Source organism: Homarus americanus, unplaced genomic scaffold, assembly GCF_018991925.1.
Source record: "Homarus americanus isolate GMGI-L3 unplaced genomic scaffold, GMGI_Hamer_2.0 scaffold46583, whole genome shotgun sequence".
Lineage (NCBI taxonomy): Eukaryota > Metazoa > Arthropoda > Malacostraca > Decapoda > Nephropidae > Homarus > Homarus americanus.
The window spans coordinates 2029199-2054709 of record NW_024731675.1 but is presented as its reverse complement, the minus strand read 5'-3'; the positions used below and the strand labels follow the sequence as shown (position 1 = coordinate 2054709).

The window sequence follows — 25511 nt, the reverse complement described above, 5'->3', positions numbered from 1 at the left end:
TGTGTTGACATGGCGGAGGGATATCACCACACCCTCTTCTTCCCATCCACACCCTCTTCTTCCTATCCACACACCTTTCCTTCCATCTACACACCTTTCCTTCCATCTACACACTTTCCTTCCATCCACACACCCTTCTTCCCATCCAGGGAGGGAGGGTTGGGTGGGTGGGAAGGGAGGTGAGTTGGGTGGGAGGGGAGGTGGTGTAGGAGGAGGGTTGGGTGGTGTAGGAGGTGGGGTGGGATGGGCAGGAAGGGAGGTGGGTGGGAGGGAGGGAGGGAGGGTTGGTAGGAGGGTGTGTTCTGTAGGAGGTAAAGGTGAGGGAGAGTGTATGGGTGAGGGTGTGTGTGTGGGAGGTTCTCCCATACACACACCCTCACCCATACTCTCTCCCTCACCTTTCCTCCCACCCAACACACCCTTAGTGTGTGTGGATGAGACTGATTGTTTGTTTCTGTTTCAGATTGTGTGGCCGAGGTGAACGTCAGGCTGGTCGAGAACTCCACCAAACAGGTAAAGTACTTATGACAATATATAATGTTTATATACAAGTATTTCTGAATGTTGTCTTAAACTTTTTGTATTCCAGGTTTGTATGACTGACTGTGGACCTACAACAAGGTGCTGCCTGGAGGAGGTAATAAAGGTTAAGTTTATATTGGTACTAACAGCACCGTAGTTAGACGTAGAATACACAGTAGTAACTCCGCCTTGTTCAGCCGAACATGCCGGTCCCCAGCCCGGATAAAGGAGGAGGGCTACTGCAGTATTATCACCAAACACTTACCTTATTCACACAGCTTTATAATGAAGAAGATTTGTTGTCAGCAACAGAGAAAAATACATAGTGTACAATGATATTTTAGCTTGGTTGTATATAGGTGATAAAAAATAAAGAATTGAATATACAGTATATTTTTTATTATATACACTACACGTTTATTACAATAACAGTTGTAAAGTTAAAGATACAGGAATAATATAATATATCCTGGTCATATAGCATCATGTTATACCGACACTATATAATATTAACACAAGATAATGAGAGAACTTTTAAGTTATCACACAAGGTAACATCTTGTACAGAGCAGCACAGCTATACTGTTGTTTCTCGGCAGATACTGAGGCATCGTCACAGGTCTTGGATGATAGTGACAGGCATGGTCACAGGTCTTGGATGGGTGATTGAGGCATCTTCACAGGTCTTGGACGAGTGACTGATGCATCGTCACAGGTCTTGGATTAGTGACTGATGCATCGTCACAGGTCTTGGATTTCTCTACCCTTTATATTGTGGACTCCACAAGGTAAGTTTATTTCACTAGACCTTAATGTTTTAGAATGAATCTCAGGTTTTGGTCCTACACAAAATTTAGCTTTAGATAATAATGGAAGTTTTTACTTTGTGAATAATTTTGGCTTAACAGTACAGATATTTTTATAAATTTGACCAGTCTTTAGTGGGTGGGTACATATTGTATATTACAATTTTACGCGATTTATCGTCTCTATTTACAGGTAAAACGGACGGCCATTCAACAATTGGTGTCCAGATTGTCAACAATTAGTAAGTATAACTCTTACTGTATTTTACTTCCATGTACTGTACTGTGTATATATACACACATTATTGTACTTATGGTTTATATTAATATTATTCAACTTGGGAATATGAAACGTAAAGTTTATATATTTATTTATTGGATTATACAGCATACAGATATTGTTGAAGAGCAAACCATTATAAACGCCGCCTCCAGTACGAGCGCCCCCCCTCCCCCAGTACGAGCGTCCTCCCCCAGTACGAGCGTCCCCCCAGCACGCGTCCTCTCTCCCCCCCAGTACGAGCGCCGCCCCATACTCAACAACCATTACTTATTACACTTAGTTTTACAAACCACAGATAAATGGATCCATTTGGTTGATGTCCCTCTTGTTGATACTTCACCTGTGGACAAAAAATATATAAAATTAACAATTTTGGTAACCACAATACTTTGGCTACCATGATAGGTAATGCCTTACATAATGTATATAGTTATTATTAATGTTTGTGAGGCTGTAATAGAGGTTTACTTGTACATTCTTCAATTACTTTAGGTATATTCTCAAGTTTTGTTAAATTATATGGAAGAGGGTCCAGTAATACTTAACTTTAGTGTACAGAACACCAATTGTTCTTAGTAAGGTGGTACAGTAGTCAAGGTGTGGGACCCTGTACAGTAGTGGTCACCTTACTGCCTGGTCCATCTTGTACACCAAACAACTGTAATATAATAAATTAAGCTATTTTATATCACTACCAATACACAATATTGAGGTCTACTTATACTGTATGTTCTTCACTGCATTACTTTAAATATTTTCTCAAGTATTGTAAAGTTAAACAGAAGATCCAGTAATACTTAACTTTAACACTAATCTTAGTAGTGTACAGAACACCTTTTGTTCTCTCTTAGTAAGGTGGTGGTCATCAAGGTGTGGGCGCTGTACAGTAGTGGTCACCTGGTTGTGTCTGGTCCATCTTGTACACTAAACACCTGCAACACGAGTTTGAATTCAGATCTTGTACATCTGAATTATTTAAACCATTTTATATCACTACCAATACACAATATTGAGGTCTACTTCTACTGTATGTTCTTCACTGCATTACTTTAAATATTTTCTCAAGTATTGTTAAGTTATACAGAAGATCCAGTAATACTTAACTTTAACACTAATCTTAGTAGTGTACAGAACACCTTTTGTTCTCTCTTAGTAAGGTGGTGGTCATCAAGGTGTGGGGCGCTGTACAGTAGTGGTCACCTGGTTGTGTCTGGTCCATCTTGTACACTAAACACCTGCAACATGAGTTTGAATTCAGATCTTGTACATCTGAATTATTTAAACCATTTTATATCACTACCAATACACAATATTGAGGTCTACTTATACTGTATGTTCTTCACTGCATTACTTTAAATATTTTCTCAAGTATCGTTAAGTTAAACAGAAGATCCAGTAATACTTAACTTTAACACTAATCTTAGTAGTGTACAGAACACCTTTTGTTCTCTCTTAGTATGGTGGTACAGTAGTCATCAAGGTGTGGGGTGCTGTACAGTAGTGGTCACCTTGCTGCCTGGTTGTATCTGGTCCATCTTGTTCACCAACCACCTGTAGTAATATTATTTAATTTAGATCAATCTTAACCTCACTGTATGTCTCCCAATACACAACATTTACTCCAGAATTTATTTGAACCTAAACTTGCATTCTTACTTCTATCCATCCACCCTCCTGTACCACCTTACAGGAGCATCTTCCTTCCTCCTCACTTATGGCTGCAGCAGTCTTGTCTTAGGCATCATCCCACACAAGCCTTCACAGTACATGCTATTTTTGGCATCACATTTGTAACATGCACTCCATTCACCATTGTGTGAGCATCACCAGCCATGCCCCTCCCATTTCTCCCACCACCGCCTCCTCTCCGCACGCAAGCGCTCCACCCACGAGTAGCGCCCCCGCACGAGCGCCTCCAGGCGCGCCTCCCACTGCACGAGCGCTCTCCCACGGCACGGCGCCTCCCACCGCACCGCCCCCCAGAGCCCTCCACTGCACTTCCAGCCCCCACCGCCTCTTTAGTTTTACCTCCAGTACTCTGGGCTGGCCATACTAAGATACATAAGTAACTTAACTGATGAGGCTGAAGTAACATGCTGGGGGATACATCTTGCTCAGGTTCTCTTCCTCTCCATTGGTCATCACGTACATCAGCTGTCATCTGCAACATGTTTAAAGTTGTAATTTATGTACAAAATTAAACCAACAATTAACATCTACCACCAGACTACATGTACTTATACTGTCCCCAACTGTTTACTGAAATAACTTATCTACAAAAAAGTATAATTTTAAGACGCATTAGTGTTGTAGTTAATACCTCAATAACTAACATTACCACAACAACAGTATAGCCAATCATTACAAGCCTTCATCACTAATACTGCTACACTACTAAACCTCTCCACAGTGGTTTCACACAAGGTTTACCACTTAATGAACCCTTACTCAAGCCCCCTTAAGTGTTCCCCTAGTATAAACCTGCTCTCCCTGTATGCCAATACACAAGCATTAATCAAACTCAGTATGTTAACTTTACCTGTTCAGACATTTCAAGTTGCATCTCCTTACGATGTTACTGGGGCCAACTTCACCTGAGGATCAAGTCAGTAGAGTACAGTATTAGATTTTGAAAAGGAAACTGAGTAGTACACAAGCTATTGATTGATTTTAAACTCAACCAGTCATTATTGTTAACCCCAAAACTAACTTTCAATTTATGATCCATTAACTTACAAATGTTATAAGTTACGCTCTATATTATACCGTACGTATTTGTTATACAATATATATACTGTATCACAGGTAATTTATTAATTTGGGTCAGTCTAGGTTAGTTACATTTATTCCAAGTTAAGTTATTAGTTTAAACCCAACTACAACCGACCAGTTTAGTTGTATTAACTACGACCAATGATCACTATAATACTGTAAGTAATTGACAGTTAGTCCTGTACACTTGTATACCACTATTGACCTTTACCAAGTCCTCAGCCCCCTCCAACAGTCCCCCGCCCCCACACACACACCACCTCTCAGACCCCTCCAACACAGCCCCCCCCATTCTTTCACCCCAGACCCTCCAACAACCCCCACACACTATCTCCACCTCCCAGACCCCTCCAACAGACCCCCCCACACACACACACACACACACACTCTCCACAGACCCTCCAACACACCCCCACACACTCTCCACCTCCCAGACCCTCCAACACAGCCCCCCACACTATTTCTCTCTCCACCTCCCTGACCCTCCAACAGACCCCACCCCCACACACACACACACTCTCCACCCCCAGACCTCCAACATAACCACCCCCCCACACACACACACACACTCCACCTCCCAGACCCCTCCAACACAGCTCTCCCTCCAACATAACCACCCCCCACACACACACACACACTCCAGTCCCCAGACGCCTCCAACACAGCCCCCCCACACACACTCCACCTCAAACGCCTCCAACACAGCCCTCCACACACACTCCAGCCCCACACGCCTCCACAGCCCCCCCCCACACAAACACACGAACTATTAAACCAAAATATTTGTCCAAGATTCAGTCAAGAAATAACCATAATATTTGTATCTCAAACTGTTATATTTATGTTTAGTTTTTAAGACAGTGATGAAAGTTTGGCCACCCGGCTCCAAAAGTGGCCAGGGCTGAGATGTAGGAAATAATTGAGTGACACCCGGCTCCCAAAGTGGCCAGGGCTAAGAAGTAGTGGGAAAATGTGTAATTACCACCCGGCCTCAAAGTGGCCAGGGCTAAGATGTAGTGGGAAAAGTGTATTATGGCCACCCGGCTCCCCAAAAGTGGCCAGCTAAGAAGGAAAATGTGGTAATGGCCACCCGGCTCAAAAGTGGCCAGGCTAAGATGTGGGAAAACGTGTAATTATGGCCACCCGGCTCCCAAAGTGGCCAGGGCTAAGAAGTAGGAAATGTAGTAATGGCCACCCGGCCCCCAAAAGTGGCCAGGGCTAAGATGTAGTGGAAAACGTGATTATGGCCACCCGGCTCCCCAAAGTGGCCAGGGCTAAGAAGTAGTGGAAATGTAGTAATGGCCACCCGGTTTCAAAAGTGGCCAGCTAAGATGTAGTGAAAACGTAGTATGGCCACCCGGCTCCAAAAGTGGCAGGGCTAAGATGTAGTGGGAAAACGTGTAGTAATGGCCACCCGCTCAAAAGTGGCCAGCTAAGAAGTAGGAACGTAATTATGGCCACCCGGCTTCAAAAGTGGCCAGGGCTAAGATGTGGAAAACGTAATGGCCACCCGTTTCAAAAGTGGCGAGGAAGATGTAGTGGGAACGATTATGGCCACCCGGCTCCAAAAGTGGCCAGGGCTAAGATGGTGGAAAAACGTGTAGTAATGGCCACCCGGCTCCAAAAGTGGCCAGGGCTAAGATAGTGGGAAAACGTGTAATTATGGCCACCCGGTTCCAAAAGTGGCCAGGGCTAAGAAGTAGTGGGAAAATGTGTAGTAATGGCCACCCGGCTCCCCCAAAAGTGGCCAGGGCTAAGAAGTAGTGGGAAAACGTGTAGTAATGGCCACCCGGCTCCCCCAAAAGTGGCCAGGGCTAAGAAGTAGTGGGAAAACGTGTAGTAATGGCCACCCGGCTCCCCCAAAAGTGGCCAGGGCTAAGATGTAGTGGGAAAACGTGTAGTAATGGCCACCCGGCTCCCCCAAAAGTGGGAAAATGTTAAATAAAGTATAATATAACTATCTGGTCATTGTACTCTATTAATGGATGATTATTGTGTCAATAATTACGTTAGGTTTACGCTCGTTACCCGCTGCCGGCTTGTAGTTAAGGCTCGTTTGTCATGTCGAGTTTGGCGGAATGTTTGAAAAAACTAAGAAATGACTGACTAGAATAACACTTAATATAAGACTATTATTTGTTTAAAGTGCAAGGTTGATACCATAGACCTTGGAGCCCCGAGAAACTTGGGGTACGAGGTAACAACTGCTCAAACTACCGGCCGGCAACTATTATCTTAACGTCATAATTAATTATAATAAGCATTATTATTAAACTATATCCAAGAAATAACTATTTCTATTGGTCACTGTGCATATAATACACGTCCGGGAAAATAAATTAGGCGTATATAATGGAGACATAAGAGGTGTGGGACTTACCTGCCTTGAACCAGTCGGCGGTGAACGATGATTGAAAAATGGCAGAAATACGCGAGTCGAGGCCTTATATACCAGGGTTCACAGTGACGTCACTGAAGCTTCACTGAATCATTTCGATGCTTCATTGAAGCAATTGAAGCTCCGAAACACGGGTATGCGTTAACATACATTAAAACATCATATTTCTCATCCAATTTAAGTTATAAGTCACTTTTAGGCAATAATAAAGCGAAATAAAGAAGATTAAAAAAGAAAAAGAACAAGGAAGCGGTGCCGGGGACTGAACTCGGCCCACCAGCCGCGGGAGGCCACTCTGGCCACCAGCCGTGGGAGGCCACTCGGCCCACCAGCCGCGGGAGGCCACTCTGGCCACCAGCCGTGGGAGGCCACTCTGGCCACCAGCCGTGGGAGGCCACTCTGGCCACTGGGCCTCGGTGGTCGGTGAAGGTGAACAAATGTTTAAATTGTCTGATGATTCATTTTGCTTTATGACTCTGAGGTGAGGGACTGAGGCAGTTCACGTGTACATTAAGACATTATATTTCTCATCCAGATTCAAGTTTAAGTCACTTTTAGGGAATAATGAAACGAAAATAAAGTAGAAAAGAAAAAGGACGCTCCGGGGATAGAATCAAAATAGGAGCCCCTGGAGCCTACTTTTCTGAAGTACTTTTACATGCCATCAATTTGGACGAGTTACATGAATTTATGTAATTACTTCATTAATTACGGGAATAATCAAATAAGTCTTTAATATCATAATCTATTTTATATTTACTAATTAATAGCATTATCAGAAAGAATAAACGTTCACACAAAACTGATTAATTCATTCATTTTGGGAATTAACTCTTATATTTCGTCACAGAAGTCGGATGAGGACTAACTATTATATTTCATCATAGAAAACTGAGCACCAGTAACTATTATATTTCATTAGTGAATACAGGTTTTCAGTTTTTATTAAACTTCATGATATATTCATAGTCTTGGTCTGTCCTTCACTGTCCACAACACAATTCCAGTAGTTGCGTTGCTTCGTCATATAGAGAGAAGAGAACATTACCTCTCAGGGTGCAGTACAAGGACCCAGTGTACAGTGTGGCCAGTAGTCAACTTACCACATCTCCCTCCCACAAAACTCTCAAGGCAAACTTTTTCACCGTCACAGTTGTCAACTCTTGGAACAGTCTACCACAGAGTCTTGTGACGGCACCGAGTGTCACCTCTGTCAAGACCACACTTGACCACGTTCACGAGCCCGTACATGACCAGTACTTGTCAACAGTGTGTCACACACACCTCACCCATCACCCGGGCGGCCAACGAGCCGATCAATGGTCAACACGATAAAATAAAACATAATCTTGTCTTTACATACACTATATTGTACATGTTGTCTTTACATACACTATATTGTACATGTTGTCTTTACATACACTATATTGTACATGTTGTCTTTACATACACTATATTCAAGGGGACAGTATCCACCTTTTAGTAGTCTTACAATATTCAAAACGATCCTATTATTATTAACAATATCATTATTATAATCTAGTATTCAACAACATCAATACTTTCTGCTGTCACGTCCCACCAAGGTTTAAAAATACACAATTTAGACGGATTTAGTCATTTGTATTGTCAATTAATCACATGTACAATAAAAATACATTATGGATACTACAGTTGAGCACTTAGAGGCTTTATTAATACATTATACTTGGAACAAGAGAAACAATATTTGTAGTCCAATACCGTACAGTAAAGTAGCCTACACATCAGGGTATCAACTACAGATACAAGTTTATTATACACTACATAATACAATAGACCTATTACGAGTTTATATACAAGTTTATTATATACTACATAATACAATAGACCTATTACGAGTTTATATACAAGTTTATTATATACTACATAATACAATAGACCTATTACGAGTTTATATACAAGTTTATTATATACTACATAATACAATAGACCTATTACGAGTTTATATACAAGTTTATTATATACTACATAATACAATAGACCTATTACGAGTTTATATACAAGTTTATTATACACTACATAATACAATAGACCTATTACGAGTTTATATACAAGTTTATTATATACTACATAATACAATAGACCTATTACGAGTTTATATACAAGTTTATTATACACTACATAATACAATAGACCTATTACGAGTTTATATACAAGTTTATTATACACTACATAATACAATAGACCTATTACGAGTTTATATACAAGTTTATTATACACTACATAATACAATAGACCTATTACGAGTTTATATACAAGTTTATTATACACTACATAATACAATAGACCTATTACGAGTTTATATACAAGTTTATTATATACTACATAATACAATAGACCTATTACGAGTTTATATACAAGTATACACTACATAATATAGACCACTACATAATACAATAGACCTATTACGAGTTTATATACAAGTTTATTATACACTACATAATACAATAGACCTATTACGAGTTTATATACAAGTTTATTATACACTACATAATACAATAGACCTATTAGTTCAGATACAAGTTTAATATACAGTACATAATACACAAGAAGATATGTGTTGTGGTCCTCAGTTTAAATGTGTGACTAACTGGGTAAAGTAGTTGTGTATATGTACAGTAAATATAAGTATAGCACTTGTAGGTAGTGTAGTTAGGTAGATATTTATTAATAACGTTATACAAGTTTACAGTTGTCTTAGTATGTACAGGTAATACGCTAGGACTCTGTCTCTTACCAGCCATTTACTGAGATTTTGTTACACCACCACACAGCCACCACCCACCCCCACCATCACTACTACACCATCCACCCTACCACACCCCCACCATCACTACCACATTGCCACCACTACCATACTGCTGTAGTGGATTCCTCCCCTACAAACGCTTGTCGCTGAGTAGTCGACCCCGCGAATTCCCCAGTGTATGCCTCGTGGTCTAGGTCAACCAACGCCGCCTTACATGACGGAGGTCAACTGTTAAGCCACGCCTACCTCCGCTATATAAGACCTGACCTCATAGTGACCTACCTCTCTTTCTACCCACAGCCACCAGCAAGCAACACCTCCTCCTCTACTCCTGCCTGGCGGCCCTCGCTCCAGCCGAAGACCATGGCGACCCACACCTCGTGGTGACCGCTCTTTCTACCCACAGCCACCAGCAAGCAACACCTCCTCCTCCGCCCCTGCCTGGCGGTCCTCGCTCCTCCTCCGCCTGCCTGGCGGTCCTCGCTCCCGCCGGCGAGCATGGCGACCCACAAGCTGGTCCTCCTCTGAGCACCCTCACCAACCAGCTCTCTCTACATCACGCTTGTAACCACGCTGCCTTCCCAGCACCAAGCTGCATTGTACATCCAATATAACATGTATACAGAGAGCACATTGTGAGTTTCCTTTCTCCATCCCATCCTGAGTGTGAACCAAATATCACATAACCCCACACTGCCACTTCCACCCCACCCACCCTACCACCACCACGACCACACTGCCACCCCCACCACTACCACTCAACCACCACCACCGCTACCACACTGCCACTCCCACCACCACCGCTACCACACTGCCACCACACCACCAAATACCAGTAACCAGCCATTTTCTTCACATTTCTCTGTGCCGGGAACATATTTACTCTATCTATTCAACAAAAACAGAAAAATACCTAATGACAGTTTTGGGATATTCTTAGAGACCAGTTTACATCTATAGATAAGAGTGTGTACAGAGGGTTAGGTTTGGTGATTAATCTTCAGGTGATATAAGTTGGGGGCTGATCTGTACATGAATTGGCTGATCTGTACATGACTTAAGGTGGGGGCTGATCTTTACATGACTTAAGTTGGGGGCTGATCTGTACATGACTTAAGTTGGGGTCTGATCTGTACATGACTTAAGTTGGGGTCTGATCTTTACATGACTTAAGTTGGGGGCTGATCTGTACATGACTTAAGTTGGGGTCTGATCTGTACATGACTTAAGTTGGGGTCTGATCTTTACATGACTTAAGTTGGGGTCTGATCTGTACATGACTTAAGTTGGGGTCTGATCTGTACATGACTTAAGTTGGGGGCTGATCTGTGCATGACTTAAGTTGGGGGCTGATCTTCAGGTGATTGTACTGTATAAGAATGTGGTCGACTGTGTGTTTATCTGACAATGTTCTCCTAGTAATAACAATATGTGGTAAGAAGAGTCAGTAATTTTGTTTACATATTCACTGAAATTTTAATATATACAAATACTTGTCTGGAGGTGGTGATGCAGCCTCAGTCATCTGGTGGTGGTGATGCAGCCTCAGTCATCTGGTGGTGGTGATGCAGCCCTCAGTCATCTGGTGGTGGTGATGCAGCCTCAGTCATCTGGTGGAGGTGATGCAGCCTCGTCATCTGGTGGTGGTGATGCAGCCTCAGTCATCTGGTGGTGGTGATGCAGCCTCAATGATCATCTGGTGGTGGTGATGCAGCCTCCAGTCATCTGGTGGTGGTGATGCAGCCTCAGTCATCTGGTGGTGGTGATGCAGCCTCAGTCATCTGGTGGTGGTGATGCAGCCTCAGTCATCTGGTGGTGGTGATGCAGCCTCAGTCATCTGGTGGTGGTGATGCAGCCCAATCATCTGGTGGTGGTGATGCGGCCTCAGTCATCTGGTGGAGGTGATGCAGCCTCAGTCATCTGGTGGAGGTGGTGGCCTCAGTCATCTGGTGAGTGGTGATGCAGCCTCAGTCATCTGGTGGTGGTGATGCAGCCTCAGTCATCTGGTGGTGGTGGTGATGCTGCCCAGTCATCTGGTGGTGGTGATGCAGCCTCAGTCATCTGGTGGAGGTGATGCAGCCTCAGTCATCTGGTGGTGGTGATGCAGCCTCAGTCATCTGGTGTGGTGGTGATGCAGCCTCAGTCATCTGGAGGTGGTGATGCAGCCTCAGTCATCTGGTGGAGGTGATGCAGCCTCAGTCATCTGGTGGATGCAGCCTCAGTCATCTGGTGGTGGTGATGCAGCCTCAGTCATCTGGAGGTGATGATGCAGCCTCAGTCATCTGGTGGTGGTGATGCAGCCTCAGTCATCTGGTGGTGGTGATGCAGCCTCAGTCATCTGGAGGTGATGATGCAGCCTCAGTCATCTGGTGGAGGTGAAGTAGCCTCCTGTCATCAGCCTGTCCCTTGTTCTTCACTTCTGTAAGGTTAGATGATATAAATAGTTATATAGATTTAATGATAAATAGATTGATTCACAGACTTACTACTTGGTAAAGCCATCAGATACTTATTTACAGTGGGGTCCTTGGTTTAGGCCAGGTCTCTAATCAGTAATAGTATGTCTACAGGAGAAATAGTGAAAGTTTTCTGGTAAATTCAACAGTCATTACATTGTACTTGGACTAACTGAGGTTGGCAGATCACTTCAACAATACAATATTTTGTGGTTAATACAGAAACAGCTTCATCTGTTATTAATTGTTTTACACTATTACTGGTTTTGATGTAGTTTGTTAACTTGTTTCAGTCTTTTATAACTGTGAAGAAGAAAGTGTTTTTTGCTTGACTGCCAACACCAGGTACAGTACAGTACTGTATACCACAAGAATATGTTCCCTCTCTCTAGTGACCTGTCGGTTCATGTTGGTGTTGAATAGTCTGGCCACAGTCTGTTGAATATCCTATAAGAGTGAGTCAGACTCAGTTGCTTTGGTCTATCTGCTACACTTAATATTAACCTCACTGTCTTGTCTTAAATAATTTGTCTTTAAGCTTCTGTGTTAAGGCAGAGAGTAATGCTGATCAGGAGTAGTGACTTTGTGTGAGTGCCAAGCAAAGGTTACTATGGGAGTCAGCTGAGACATGTAACATTTATATAAACAAATTATTTATCCTAACATTTGTTTTACTTATTACCGAATATTAACTACAATTAATTCTCCAGATGAAGAAAAGACAAGAGTTAGTCCTAGGGCAGAGGGCTGGATTAAGGGTCTTGTGGGCCAGGAGCTAATTAAGTCCAGAGGGCTGGATTAAGGGTCTTGTGGTTCGAGAGAGTCGTTTCGTCAGCCAGAAGACTTTCATCCCCATAAGAGCTCTGCATCAATTGTTCCGGCTAACGGAGATATCACCGATACCTGCACAGTTTATATATACAGTATGTGTATCCTATTGTAAATCTGTACAACAAACTTACTGAATAATTATTAATATTAGGCCTACCTTGGCAGTCAGTTGAGCCTTAATTTCTAAAGGATACCCTTGGCCATTGGTCAGGTTGGATCCCAAGGTGTAGCGGATCTCAATAAATATCTCACGTAACTGAAAAATAAAATAATACTGTGCTGTAAACAACAAATTATTTTAAACCATTTTCTTGGTCTTATTTTAATCAACAAAAGTAACTCTAAGCATAACTTATGGTCATTCATAACGTATTTCCTCCATCAGTTATCAACCAAAGGAGAATGGCCCACCGGGGCACAGGTCATCGACCCACAACGAGGCCTGGGGGTGAAAACATAAGAGTAAAAAGAAATTAAAAATAGAAAAGAAAAATATTATATTAATCTACACTGCGAAGATGGCGGAAAACCAGCTTTTTGAAGTGAGACAGATTGTATGAGTATGGAAACACAGAAGAAGGCAGAGCATTCCACAGTGTGAGGAAAGAAGGATGTACTATAACGGGTTATTATAGTGTGACTAACATCCACAGAGAAACGGTGGGCACCGCGGGCAAGACTTGTGTTACGAGCCCACGGCCTTGCCGGCGGTACACACAGGGCCGCATTCAGGAGTGGACAAAGTGGGCAGCTGCCCAGGGGCCTCCACAATCCGGGGGCCTCCACATATTACAATATTTTATTTATTTGTTTATTCATTTGGATTATTTTTATTTTCATTCTTTAAAATTCATGTTTATCTATTCCATCACATAAAACTATGTTCAGCAAGAAGCGAGATAGAAATCAGGCTAGCTACTCCTTGAAATTCATGAATAATGCAAAGAATCATCTCTCTGTAATAACTAATAATATATTCTTTTCTGTGAAGTCTCTTGAAAATTTTTGACATATCAGGGCTGGTCGACTTGAAACCACATGAATGACTCCAGTCATGTCTCACTTTTGTGTGTGTGTGTGTTGGGAATTTGTACACTATCAATAAATATACAGTTAATTAAAAATTTCTAAATGTTCTAATTTCCTCAATATAACTGCATATGGCTTCAAAATTCTCCAAAGAAGTGTTCAAATTTCAAAATTTTCCCGGGGGGCTTACTGCGCCCCCCAGAACTCCCAGATGTTTAGGCTCGCTTCACTCGCCACCCCACCCTCTTGGGTAGATATAATGAGGGGGCCTCCACAAAGAGGCTGCCCATGGGCCTCCACAGGTCTAAATCCGGCACTGGGTACACAGGATGCCAAATCCACCGAACATTGCCCGTTAAGTACCTGTAAAAGAGAGAGTGTGAAGCAACATTGTGGCAAAGAGAAAGGGAAGAAAGATTATTATCAACTAAAGGAGGAGAGTTAATAAGACGAAATGTCACCCCAGATATGAGAGCAGTACTCCAAGTTAGGACGAATGAATCCCTTATATACTTGAAGCAACTGCTCAGGAGTAAAGTAGTTACGGCATCTGTACAGCATTGCAGCTTTAGCAATGTTGAGGATGTGTGGCTTCCATGACATATTAGAGGAAATGGTGAGGCCTAGCATATCTACTTTAAAATTTGACAGAACGATTGCATCCTGAAATGTAATTGGTGGGAGATCATCTAATTTAGAAAGTGTAATTGGCAAATACTGAGTTTTATTACTATTAAATTTAACCAAGCTTCTACCTCCCCATTCAGAGATGCTGCACAGATCCACATTGATAGATGTTATGATATCAGCTCTAGAAACAGATCTAGTTTGAATATTAGGGGGAAGGGAAAAATGTGAAGAGTGAAGAGTAGAATCATCAGCGTAAGAATGGATAGAATTAGTTGTAGTGTGAAGTAAATCATTGATAAAAATAAGGAAGAGAGTAGATAAAAGAACAGAACCCTGTGGGACACCACTATTGGTAGAGAAAGAGCGAGAGATCGATCCCTAGACAACAACTGCCATGGATCGGTTCTCAAGGGAGCTAGAGATTAGAAAACAGAGTGGGGGAGAGAAACCATAAGAGGGAAGTTTAGAAAGCAAAAAAAGACTTGTGCCATACCCTGTCAAATGCTTTGGAGATGTCGAGGGCCACGACGAAAGTTTCCCCATAATCCCTAAGAGAGGATGACCAAAGATGGGTGCAATAGGAGAGCAGAACTACAGTAGATCTTGCCTGGCAAAAGCCATACTGGTGATCTGAGAAAAGAGAATGGCATTCAAGGTGACGGAGAAAATGAGAGTTCAAGATCGTTTCGAAAATCTTAAGAGAGGGATGAAGTTAGGGCAATGGGGCGATAGTTAGAGGGATTAGAATGGTCACCCTTCTTTGGGCTGGGATGAGACCAAGGCAAGCTTCCAAGAAGAAAGAAAAGTTTGGGTTTTGAGGCAGAGGCAAAAGAGGCGAGCAAGCACAGGGGCCAGAACTTCAGCACACTCCCTCAGAACACGAGGGGGTATTCCGTCCGGTCCATGCGCCGTACTCACATCCGACCTGGATAACACACCAGCAACCCTGCAAGTGGAAATTATAGGAAAGTGTATAGGTTCAGTAGGAGTAGCAGGGGTAGAGTGGGAATTGTCTAAGGTGGAGTTAGAGGAGAATAAGGTGTCCAAGAGATTGGCTTTATTAGGGGTAGAGTTGCCTATAGAGTTATCAGGTCAGAAGAGAAGAGGGAGCACAGAAGTTATTACAGATGTTTTTAGTTAAGGACCAGAAGGATTTACGAGAGAAAGAATTAGTCAGGTCAGCGGTCTTTCTTTTCATAAAATTCCGCTTGGCCCTACGAAGAATAGCCTTACAGCGATTCCTAGAAGTAATGAAAGAGGTGTGAAAGAGGTGTGGGTAATAGGAGAAGGAGATAGTTTCATAGCTCGATATGCCCTATCTCTCACCCTGCAAGCAAGAGAGCAGGAGCGATCAAACCATGATTGTAATGTGAAAGTTTTGGTAGAAGATGGGATAAATGCACTCATACCACCCTGTATAGCCCCAGCAATGCTGTCAGCACATACCGAGGCGTCCCGAGTGGAAAAGCAACATTCACCCCAAGAATTGCCAGCTTGCCCTCCGATAGTGCCATAGTTGACGTTTAGAGGGGGGGGGGTGGGGGAGGTGGTCGTGCCCATGTTTGATTTGTTAGAAATAAGATTGTGATCAGAAGACCCTAAGGGGGCAGAAATTGAGTATGACTAGTGTGAGGGGTTAGAGGAAAAACAAAGATCAAGAATGTTAGCTAGTCGATCAGGAATGCGTGTAGGGTGTTTGATTATCTGTTCCAAATCAGTAAGTAAGGAAATAGAGAGTGCCTCAGCCCCACCAGAGCCAGGCCACTCTCTGTGAGGTGTTGAGCCAACTTCATACACTCATGTTTACTCATAATTGTTAATATAATGAGAGTTGCGACTTATGTTGTTCAATATACCGTATCCATTTGTTTATAATTTACACTTATGTTTAATGATTTTATCTCTGTTTCATTTAGATAATGTGTGGAAAGGTAATGGTGGTTCATGGCACCTGCTGAACCATGAGGTGTTTATTAGATAATTGTGAAATATTGGGGATTCTGTTAGAGTGAAAATAATGAAAATACTGTATGTAATAACGAGATGGAGTTCGTTTTTGGAGTGCATGATCCTGGAGTAACAGTGTGTATCTGGTAATAGTCAGACTTGCATTAAAATACTGTATGTAATAACGAGATGGAGTTCGTTTTTGGAGTGCATGATCCTAGAGTAAATGTAAAGAGTAAAAGAGTGTAACTGGTAATAGTCAGACTTGCATTAAAATACTGTATGTAATAACGAGATGGAGTTCGTTTTTGGAGTGCATGATCCTGGAGTAACAGTGTGTAACTGGTAATAGTCAGACTTGCATTAAAATACTGTATGTCATAACAAGATGGAGTTCGTTTTTGGAGTGCATGATCCTGGAGTAACAGTGTGTAACTGGTAATAGTCAGACTTGCATTAAAATACTGTATGTCATAACGAGATGGAGTTCGTTTTTGGAGTGCATGATCCTAGAGTAACAGTGTGTATCTGGTAATAGTCAGACTTGCATTAAAATACTGTATGTCATAACAAGATGGAGTTCGTTTTTGGAGTGCATGATCCTAGAGTAACAGTGTGTAACTGGTAATAGTTAGACTTGCATTAAAAATACAATTAACTGTGGAGTAAACAGTACAGTAGATGAGATTTGTTAATGGATGTTGATGGAAAGTTTTGGTTCCCTTCACTATATTTACAAAGACAAATGTGGCCCAGAGCCTACACAAGGTTGGGGACCACTGGTGTAGCCTGACCTAACTGCTTGGTCTTGTGTCCTAAATGAGGTAAATGTAGCCTTGGTGTGGAGTGTGCTGGTGCTGCCTGGACTGGATTACTTTACATAAAACCTCCCAACTCCCAGAGAGAAAAAGTTACAACTACCAGTAATCTGTTTCATTTGAGGTTTACAATGTGATGGAGGGTAGACCAGGATACCAAAATGAGTTACAAGTCAACCCTGACTTACATTATGGGGAAAAGAAGGTAGATCCTAGTTGTCTGATGCTCGGTCTGTACTACAAGAGCTGCCTGGATCTAAGGCCTAAACTAGAAACACTGTACACCATAAAGATAACAACGTATTAAATAACTCACCCCTCATATGCCATTAAGGCTGCTGCACCATTCAACAATTGTGTCTGTCGGTCAGAAGTGTCAGCTCGTCCATACATTGTCAAGAACACTATCACCAGTGGGTCCATATTTGCCAGCAACAGCCAGAAGGTGTTCAGACCTAAATGTTCCTGTTTCAATGTACAGCCATTTTCCTGCACCACCACCACCACCCATTCTCTCTGGAATCTGAAACATATGTCAAGATTCAACTATTGCAACAAAGGATTTAAAAATTTCCTGTAATAATTTTTTTAACAAAGTATTTTTACTAAGATAAAAAACCAAACTATGATCAACAAGTCTGGGTCAGCTTCATGCACTGTGCTAGACGTCTATATTGGATGACAAGAAGGCACTAATCTAAGCGTTCAAAGACATTGTCCATAATACTGTATTTTTAGCAAACTTCTTTCCATTTCTAGTTTCAGATCTGCTATGTAAATAAGATTAGATATTAACCATCTTGCTATACTAATGTTAACTGTATACAAGCATTAAAAGTGTTGTATAGAGGCAGACATGTTATAAAATATATACTACAGTACAGCAAATCCTCTAGTTATGCCGTTTTGTTTAACTGTTGCTCATATATTAGGAAATAAATTTTTATTTAAATTGCATCGTTTGAAATTACTGTATATTTAAAAAAACCTGGGTAAAGGTGCACAAGAGGGTGACCACCAGGAGGAATTGTTTGTGGAGGCTCAGAGTAATGACCGCAGGTTGGTAAAGGTGTACAAGAGGGTGACCACCAGAAGGAATTGTACGAATTGGTTGTATTTTTTCTACACTGATAACATGATATTAAACACATAAAAGACAACTATAATACATAGAACCTGACCTAACATACCCAACCTATGGGGAACCTGACCTAACATACCCAACCTATGGGTATGTTAGGTCAGGTTTTATGTATTATCATTTCCATTTATGTGTTTAATATCATGTTATCAGTGTAGACAAAATACAACCAATTCGTACAATTCCTTCTGGTGGTCACCCTCTTGTACACCTTTTCCAACCTGCGGTCATTACCCTGAGCCTCCACAAACAATTCCTCCGCCATTTCAGGTCAGCGTTAAATTCTACAGGAACACCTCACTTAACTAGCATCTGGGTTGTGACATCTCAATGTTAGGAACAAGCCAGTCAGAATCTATTTGGCAGTACAGTACACGAGCATTCCTCAGATATACAAACAAAAACCTGAAAACATTTGTAGAACTGGTTTACTGGCAGAGGATTACTACCATCCTTCACACAGCTGTGAGGTATCTCTTGGGTTCACCACATAACACTAGGAAAGATTCTTTAGTCTTCATCATACTGGAAACACTCACCAGAGAAGAAGCAGCCAGTGAGTGGCATAGCTGTGTCTTGCCAGTGTGGGATTCTCCAAAGAGCCTTGTCTCTCTCCCACCTCCTGTAGTCAGCTGAAAGAATCATATAACAAAATGTGGAATATTATAAATACATTACATGGCTTCTCAAAAGGCATACAGTACTGAATTTAACACCATAAAATATAAATACTGTACTGTAATATGAACAAGTTTATACTGTATTACTGTTCATGTCTAGAGAAGATTTAGTCACAAATAAGAATTATACAACTGAATTTTTGTTGAACCATTTCTTGATACTTCCCACATCGCAGGTAAGGACTGACAAGTTTTCTCACTGAGCCTGTAAACACTTCAACAATTACATTAACTCTTCTGGGTATTACAGTGGTTAGACCCCATATTGTAACCAATCCACATCGTCACCGACCTGTTTCGTCATCACTAACAGTCACTGATATTAGTGACAAATTGTAAGTTATTATTTTACACGAATATAAATTACACATGTATACAGACGACTCGAGAAGTGTTGTGGGTATATTAGTTCACACGACTTTCCAACCTAAATCTATTATCATATACAAAAAACACGTCTAATTTTAAGAATTTTCTTCTATTACATTACCGTCGCACACGTATAATAACGGAGATAGTGGAGGCCAGATATTTATCTATTTTCTTCCATTAATCTTCGGCCATTATCACCTACCTCACCTCCCACTCAGCGTGTTTCCTTCTTAAATCGTCACACGTTGCCATACACGTCACGCAGCCAATCAAAAGCGTTTCGTTTTTTTCGCCAACAATTACAGTGGGGTATGTTATAACGAATCTAATTGGTTCTAGAACCTCATTCATTATAGCATTCGTTCGTTATAGGATTAATCCGTTCCAGGCCCCCAAATACAACCACTTAACACTGAAAAATTTCTGTGGAAATTGTAAAAAATACGGTACTTTATCTTACCTTAGTGTTGTTAGCATGCAGGACAGGAGGCAGAGGAGGAGGGGGAAGGAGAGAATTATGGAGAAGAGGTGGAAGGAGAGGAGTCATCCTTCCTAGCCCTCTTTGGTGACTGTCTTACAGGCACTTTGTCTGTTTATTTATAATTTCTTTCTTAGTTTCAAGGGTTATTAGCTTTCTCACTCGCTTTTGACGATTCATTGTTACAATTGTACACTTGTATAACAAAATAGTTACAAAAATAACACGAATTTCCACATCAAAAGACGAAATTTCAACAAGTTCAGTGGTTCAGTGGTGCACTGACTACACAATGAACCAATATGGCGCCTGATGCTCTTGCTATGAGCCGCGGTACAACAATATTCATGCACAGGACGAAATAGTCCCGTATTCGTCCGCGTTCGTTGTAGGAGTTTCGTTCGTTATAGCATTCTCAATTTTATAGGTAAAACCGGTCGTTATAGGAATATTCGTAGTAGAATCAGTTCGTTATAGCATATCCCACTGTAAAATGAATTTGACTGATAAATACGCACTTGGTAATCTCCCCGCTCAGCTGTCAACACCTCACCTCCTCCCAGCCTCTAAGAGAGGTGTATGCAACACACATACACCTGTAGCTCGACTCACAGATCTGGAATTTTCTCTTTACGATGTCATCTGTGTCAAAATATCTCTACCAACTATGACTATTTTTCTTTGTTTCCTAAACTGTTCTCCCAACTCTACCAACTATTTGGAACTCTTTGACCATCTCACTTCTTGCCATGAGTCGTTGCTATCCACACACCCCAACACCGAGATCCTCTACCTAGGGGATTTCAATGTACATCACAGAGAGTGGCTTGGCTATACAAAGGATGACCCAGGTGGAGCTGATGCACTCTCTTTTTTCCTACTTAATGATCTGGAACAAATAATTAAACACACTACACGTGTCCAGATCGACACTATCAACTTACTAACATTCTTGATCTTTGTTTTACCTCTAACCCCTCACACTATTCATACATACTCAATTTCTGCCCCCTTAGGGTCTTCTGATCACAAACTTATTTCTATTAAGTTAAGCTTGGCACGACCACCTCCCACAGCCCTCTCTAAACTTCAACTATGGCACTATCGGAGAGCAAACTGGCAATCCTTGCGAGAATTCTTTTCTGACTTTCCTTGGGATGAATGTTACTTTTCCACTCGGGATGTCTCGGTATGTGTTGACAGCATTGCTGGGGCTATACAGGGCGGTATGAGTGCATTTATCCCATCTTCTACCAAAACTTTCACATTACAATCATGGTTTGATCACTCCTGCTTTCTTGCTTGCAGGGTGAGAGATAGGGCATATCGAGCTATGAAACGATCTCCTCCTATTACCCACACCTCTTTCATTACTTCTAGGAATCGTTGTAAGGCTGTTCTTCGTAGGGCCAAGCGGAATTTTATAAAAAGAAAGACCGCTGACCTGGCTAATTCTTCCTCTAGTAAATCCTTCTGGTCCTTATCCAAAAACATCTGTAATAACTTCTGTACTCCCTCTTCTCTTCTGACCTGATAACTCTATAGGCAACTCTACCCCTGATAAAGCCAATCTCTTTGGCACCTTATTCTCCTCTAACTCCACCTTAGACAATTCTAACACTATCCCTGCTACTCCTGCTCCTCCTACTGAACCTATACACTTTCCTATAATCTCCACTCACAGGGTTGCTGGTGTGTTATCCAGGTTGGATGTGAGTTTCTTCTTAGAAGCATGACTTGGTTCAGCCCATCCAGAAGAAGGGTGACCATTCCAATCCCTCTAACTATCACCCCATTACCCTAACTTCATCCCTCTCTAAGATTTTTGAAACTGTCTTAACTATCATTTTCAGATCACCAGTATGGCTTTTGCCAGGCAAGATCTACTGAAGTTCTGCTCTTCTACTACACCCATCTTTGGTCATCCTCTCTTAGGGATTATGGGGAATCTTTCGTCGTGGCCCTCGACATCTCCAAAGCATTTGACAGGGTATGACACAAGTCTTTGCTTTCTAAACTTCCCTCTTATGGTTTCTCTCCCCCACCTTGTTCTCTAATTTCTAGCTTCCTTGAAAAACCGATCCATGGCAGTTGTTGACGAGGGATCGATCTCTCGCTCTTTCTCTACCAATAGTGGTGTCCCACAGGGTTCTGTTTTTTACCTCCTCTCTTCCTTCTTTTTATCAATTATTTACTTCACACTACAACTAATTCTATCCATTCCTACACTGATGATTCTACTCTTCACTTTTTTCACTTCCCTCTAATTCCCCCCCTCCCCAAAATCTGTTTCTAGAGCTGATATCATTACATATATCAATGTGGATCTGAGCAGCATCTCTGAATGGGTAGGTAGAAACTTGGTTAAATTTAATAGTAATAAAACACAATATTTGCCAATTACACCTTCCAAATTAGATGATCTCCCACCAATCACATTTCCGGACACAATCGTTCTGCCAAATTCTAAAACAGATATGTAAGGCCTTACCATTTCCTCTGTCATGGAAGCCATACATTGCTAAAGCTGCCTCCCAAAAGCGGCAATGCTGTACAGATGCCGTAACTACTTCACTCCTGAGCAGTTGCTTCAAGTATATAAGGGATTCATTCGTCCTAACTTGGAGTACTGCTCTCATATCTGGGGTGGCTCTTCTACTGTCCAACTATTAGATAGGGTGGAATCAAAGGCATTTCGTCATATTAACTCTCCTCCTTTAGTTGATAATCTTTCTTCCCTTTCTCTTTGCTACAATGTTGCTTCACTCTCTCTCTTTTATAGGTACTTTAATGGGCAATGTTCGGTGAATTTGGCATCCTGTGTGCCGCCGGCAAGGCCGTGGGCTCGTAACACACGTCTTGCCCGCGGTGCCTACCGTTTCTCTGTGGATGTCTGTCACACTATAATAACCCGTTATAGTACCTCCTTCTTTCCTCACTCAGCTAAACTGTGGAATGCTCTGCCTTCTTCTGTGTTTCCATACTCATACAATCTGGTTTGCCGGCATTTTTGTGATGTAGATTAATATAATATTTTTCTTTTCTATTTTTAATTTCTTTTCACTCGCATTTTTTTGCTTCCTAAGCCCTGTTGTGGGTCGATGACCTGTGTCCGGGTGAGCTATTCCCCATTAAAAATAAAAAAAGAGTAGACTTGGCAGAATACAACTTGCATTACTGGAATCCTTTCAACATAGCAATTAATTTGAGCATAAATATCTCATATGTTGCACAAGAGATAAAACTTTTATTCCCTTAGCTTAAAACATTTGAGAACAGAAGAACATATGGAGTCTGCAATAGGCCGGTTGGTCTGTGCATGGCAGCTCCTGTCGAGAGTTACTACCACTCTCTATCATCCATGAATCTATCTAGCCTCCTTGTAAAACTTTCCAGCGTTCCAGCACTTACTACAAAGTTGGTAAGCTTGTTCCACTCGTCCACCACCCTATTTGTGAACCAGTTCCTTCCTATCTCCCTCCTAAACCTAAACTTATCCAACTTAAATCCGTTGCTACGAGTCCTATCCTGCTCGGATATTATAAGAACTTTATCTATATCCCTTTATTGATTCCTTTCACCCACTTAAATACTTCTATCATATCTCCCCGCACTCTTCGTCTTTCTAGGGAATGCAAGTTTAGTTTCTTTAACCTATCTTGATATGGAAGGTTTCTAAGTCCCGGAATAATTTTCGTCATTCTTCGCTGCACCGACTCTAGTGAATTGATATCCATTCAATAAGAAGGGCACCAGAACTGAACCGCATAATCGAGGTGCGGCCTGACTAGCGTCGCAAGATATAGTTGCAATAAGACCTCTGCACTCTTATTACTTACACTTCTAGATATAAAATCTAATACTGTACTCTGTTTGCCTAATTTCGAACATTAACGCACTGTTTTCTAGGCCGTAGGTCCGGGCTTACAAGTACCCCTAAGTCTCTTTCACAAGTCGACTTCTCTAGGTTGATGTGAGCACAGTAATATGTTGCTCAAAATTATGGCTTTTTCACAGGAAAAAGTTTGTACGTATAACTAACCCCAGTGGTCAGGATATTACGTGCTATATTTTTGTTTTGTTTTTTAAATAATTATTAATCGTTTTTATACATTTAGTACATCACCAGAAGATTCGGACAATCATTTTTCCGGACAGGTGGCTCCCCCTTACAAATTAATTATTTATTGCAAGTTTTTGAACAGAAGAGTCACATTATTCCCTAAAGAAGTTTACTAATTAAAATATAGGATTACCTTTGGTTGAACTGTGCTGCATCTTGCGGTGAAGGAAATATTATGTTTCTCCGTCTTTGTAGTGCAGTGATTCTTGCCACTCTCCTTAGGCCTCTACTGCCTGAGACACTTGGCCATGCTTCTGAAATCAACGTGAACAGTCGTATAAAAGTACAATATTGTGTTATATTTTTATAAACATCCTGGCCTGATACAATGAGCTACTGTACTGTATGGTGTTAAGTACATCATAAGTTACTTCTGTTAATATAATTACAAACAAATTATAATGATTTATGGTACTGTGTTACAACTTGACTGTGTTGTTATATGAAAACAAAGAAATTCACAGAGAAAGAACAATTACATACAAGATGGATATATAATATGGGACGGGTGACTCAAGGCAGGATGTAGGTACCTGGTTAGGTTAGGTTAGGTTTTTCTGTTCTTTTAACCCCACATTTCCCTTGATTAGTAATGTTATGAACAGACTTGCCTTTTATAATACATTAAAATCAAAATACACTCAACGTTGATTGAATTATATTGACAATAGAGTAAAACCTCGGTGGTAATGTGTCCTCCAGTGTAAAGTGAATCAGTGTAGAGTGAATCATTAATTACAGTACCACCAAAATAAGGCAATAATAATAAGATGTGTTCCAATGTTTGATCTTTTCATATCTTTTGTGTGGCTTTTTACCCTCTTCCCCCCCTCAAAAAAATGAAAAATGCGAACTATATTCTTTAAATAATGTTTATGGATGGACCTTCTACAATATATAGTAATAATAATGTCACACAAGAGGAGATGGGACGCCCACCTGTTGTTGCCATAATGTCAGTTATCTATCTCAAACTGAAGAAAATAAGACCCTGGTTGTAACTGTGGTAATATTAATGTGAACAATGAATATGTATGTTTTAAAGAATGTTATTTAATGTTAATAAATGGAACAATAAAAGTAGGTAACCATTAATGATAAAGGGTTGGTCAGGTCATCGTATATAAGAGCGTTTATTACTACAGGTGAAAACATCGTCATTTGTCTACAGAAGAACATGAAAGGTGGTGAAGCAAGTGAATGTTGTGGGAGGTTTACTCAGGTGAGGGAGCCATCAGGTTGAAGCCTCCCAGGGCTGTTGCTGAGCCTCAGTTGTCGCCGTATATTGGCTTTAGCTGCTTCATTAACTTTAGAACATTAGTTACAACAATTAAACTAAGCACACACCTGCCCACACACAGGTGACGTGGTGCTGTAGTTGTGTGTAATTAAGAACTGCCAGAGGTGACAGCTGAGCCACCAGGTCAGTTGTTT

The 25511-nt window shown here is 41.3% G+C and overlaps 2 long non-coding RNA genes across 3 annotated transcripts; one reads left to right on the top strand and one right to left on the bottom strand.

Annotated features, from left to right (window-relative positions):
- The first annotated feature begins 327 nt into the window (after positions 1-327).
- LOC121867756 lies at positions 328-13384 on the top strand. Of its 2 annotated transcripts, XR_006089238.1 has the most exons (5): positions 328-637; positions 1122-1310; positions 1522-1570; positions 12739-12951; positions 13245-13384. It is a non-coding gene; the product is annotated as an uncharacterized LOC121867756 (long non-coding RNA). The 2 variants fall into 2 exon arrangements; XR_006089237.1 differs by lacking the exons at positions 12739-12951; positions 13245-13384 and adding an exon at positions 9873-9928.
- Positions 11879-25511, bottom strand: LOC121867757. Its single transcript, XR_006089239.1, has 6 exons — positions 25425-25511; positions 24211-24331; positions 18964-19056; positions 17600-17806; positions 13017-13115; positions 11879-11991 (listed from the first exon to the last, which is right to left on the bottom strand). It is a non-coding gene; the product is annotated as an uncharacterized LOC121867757 (long non-coding RNA).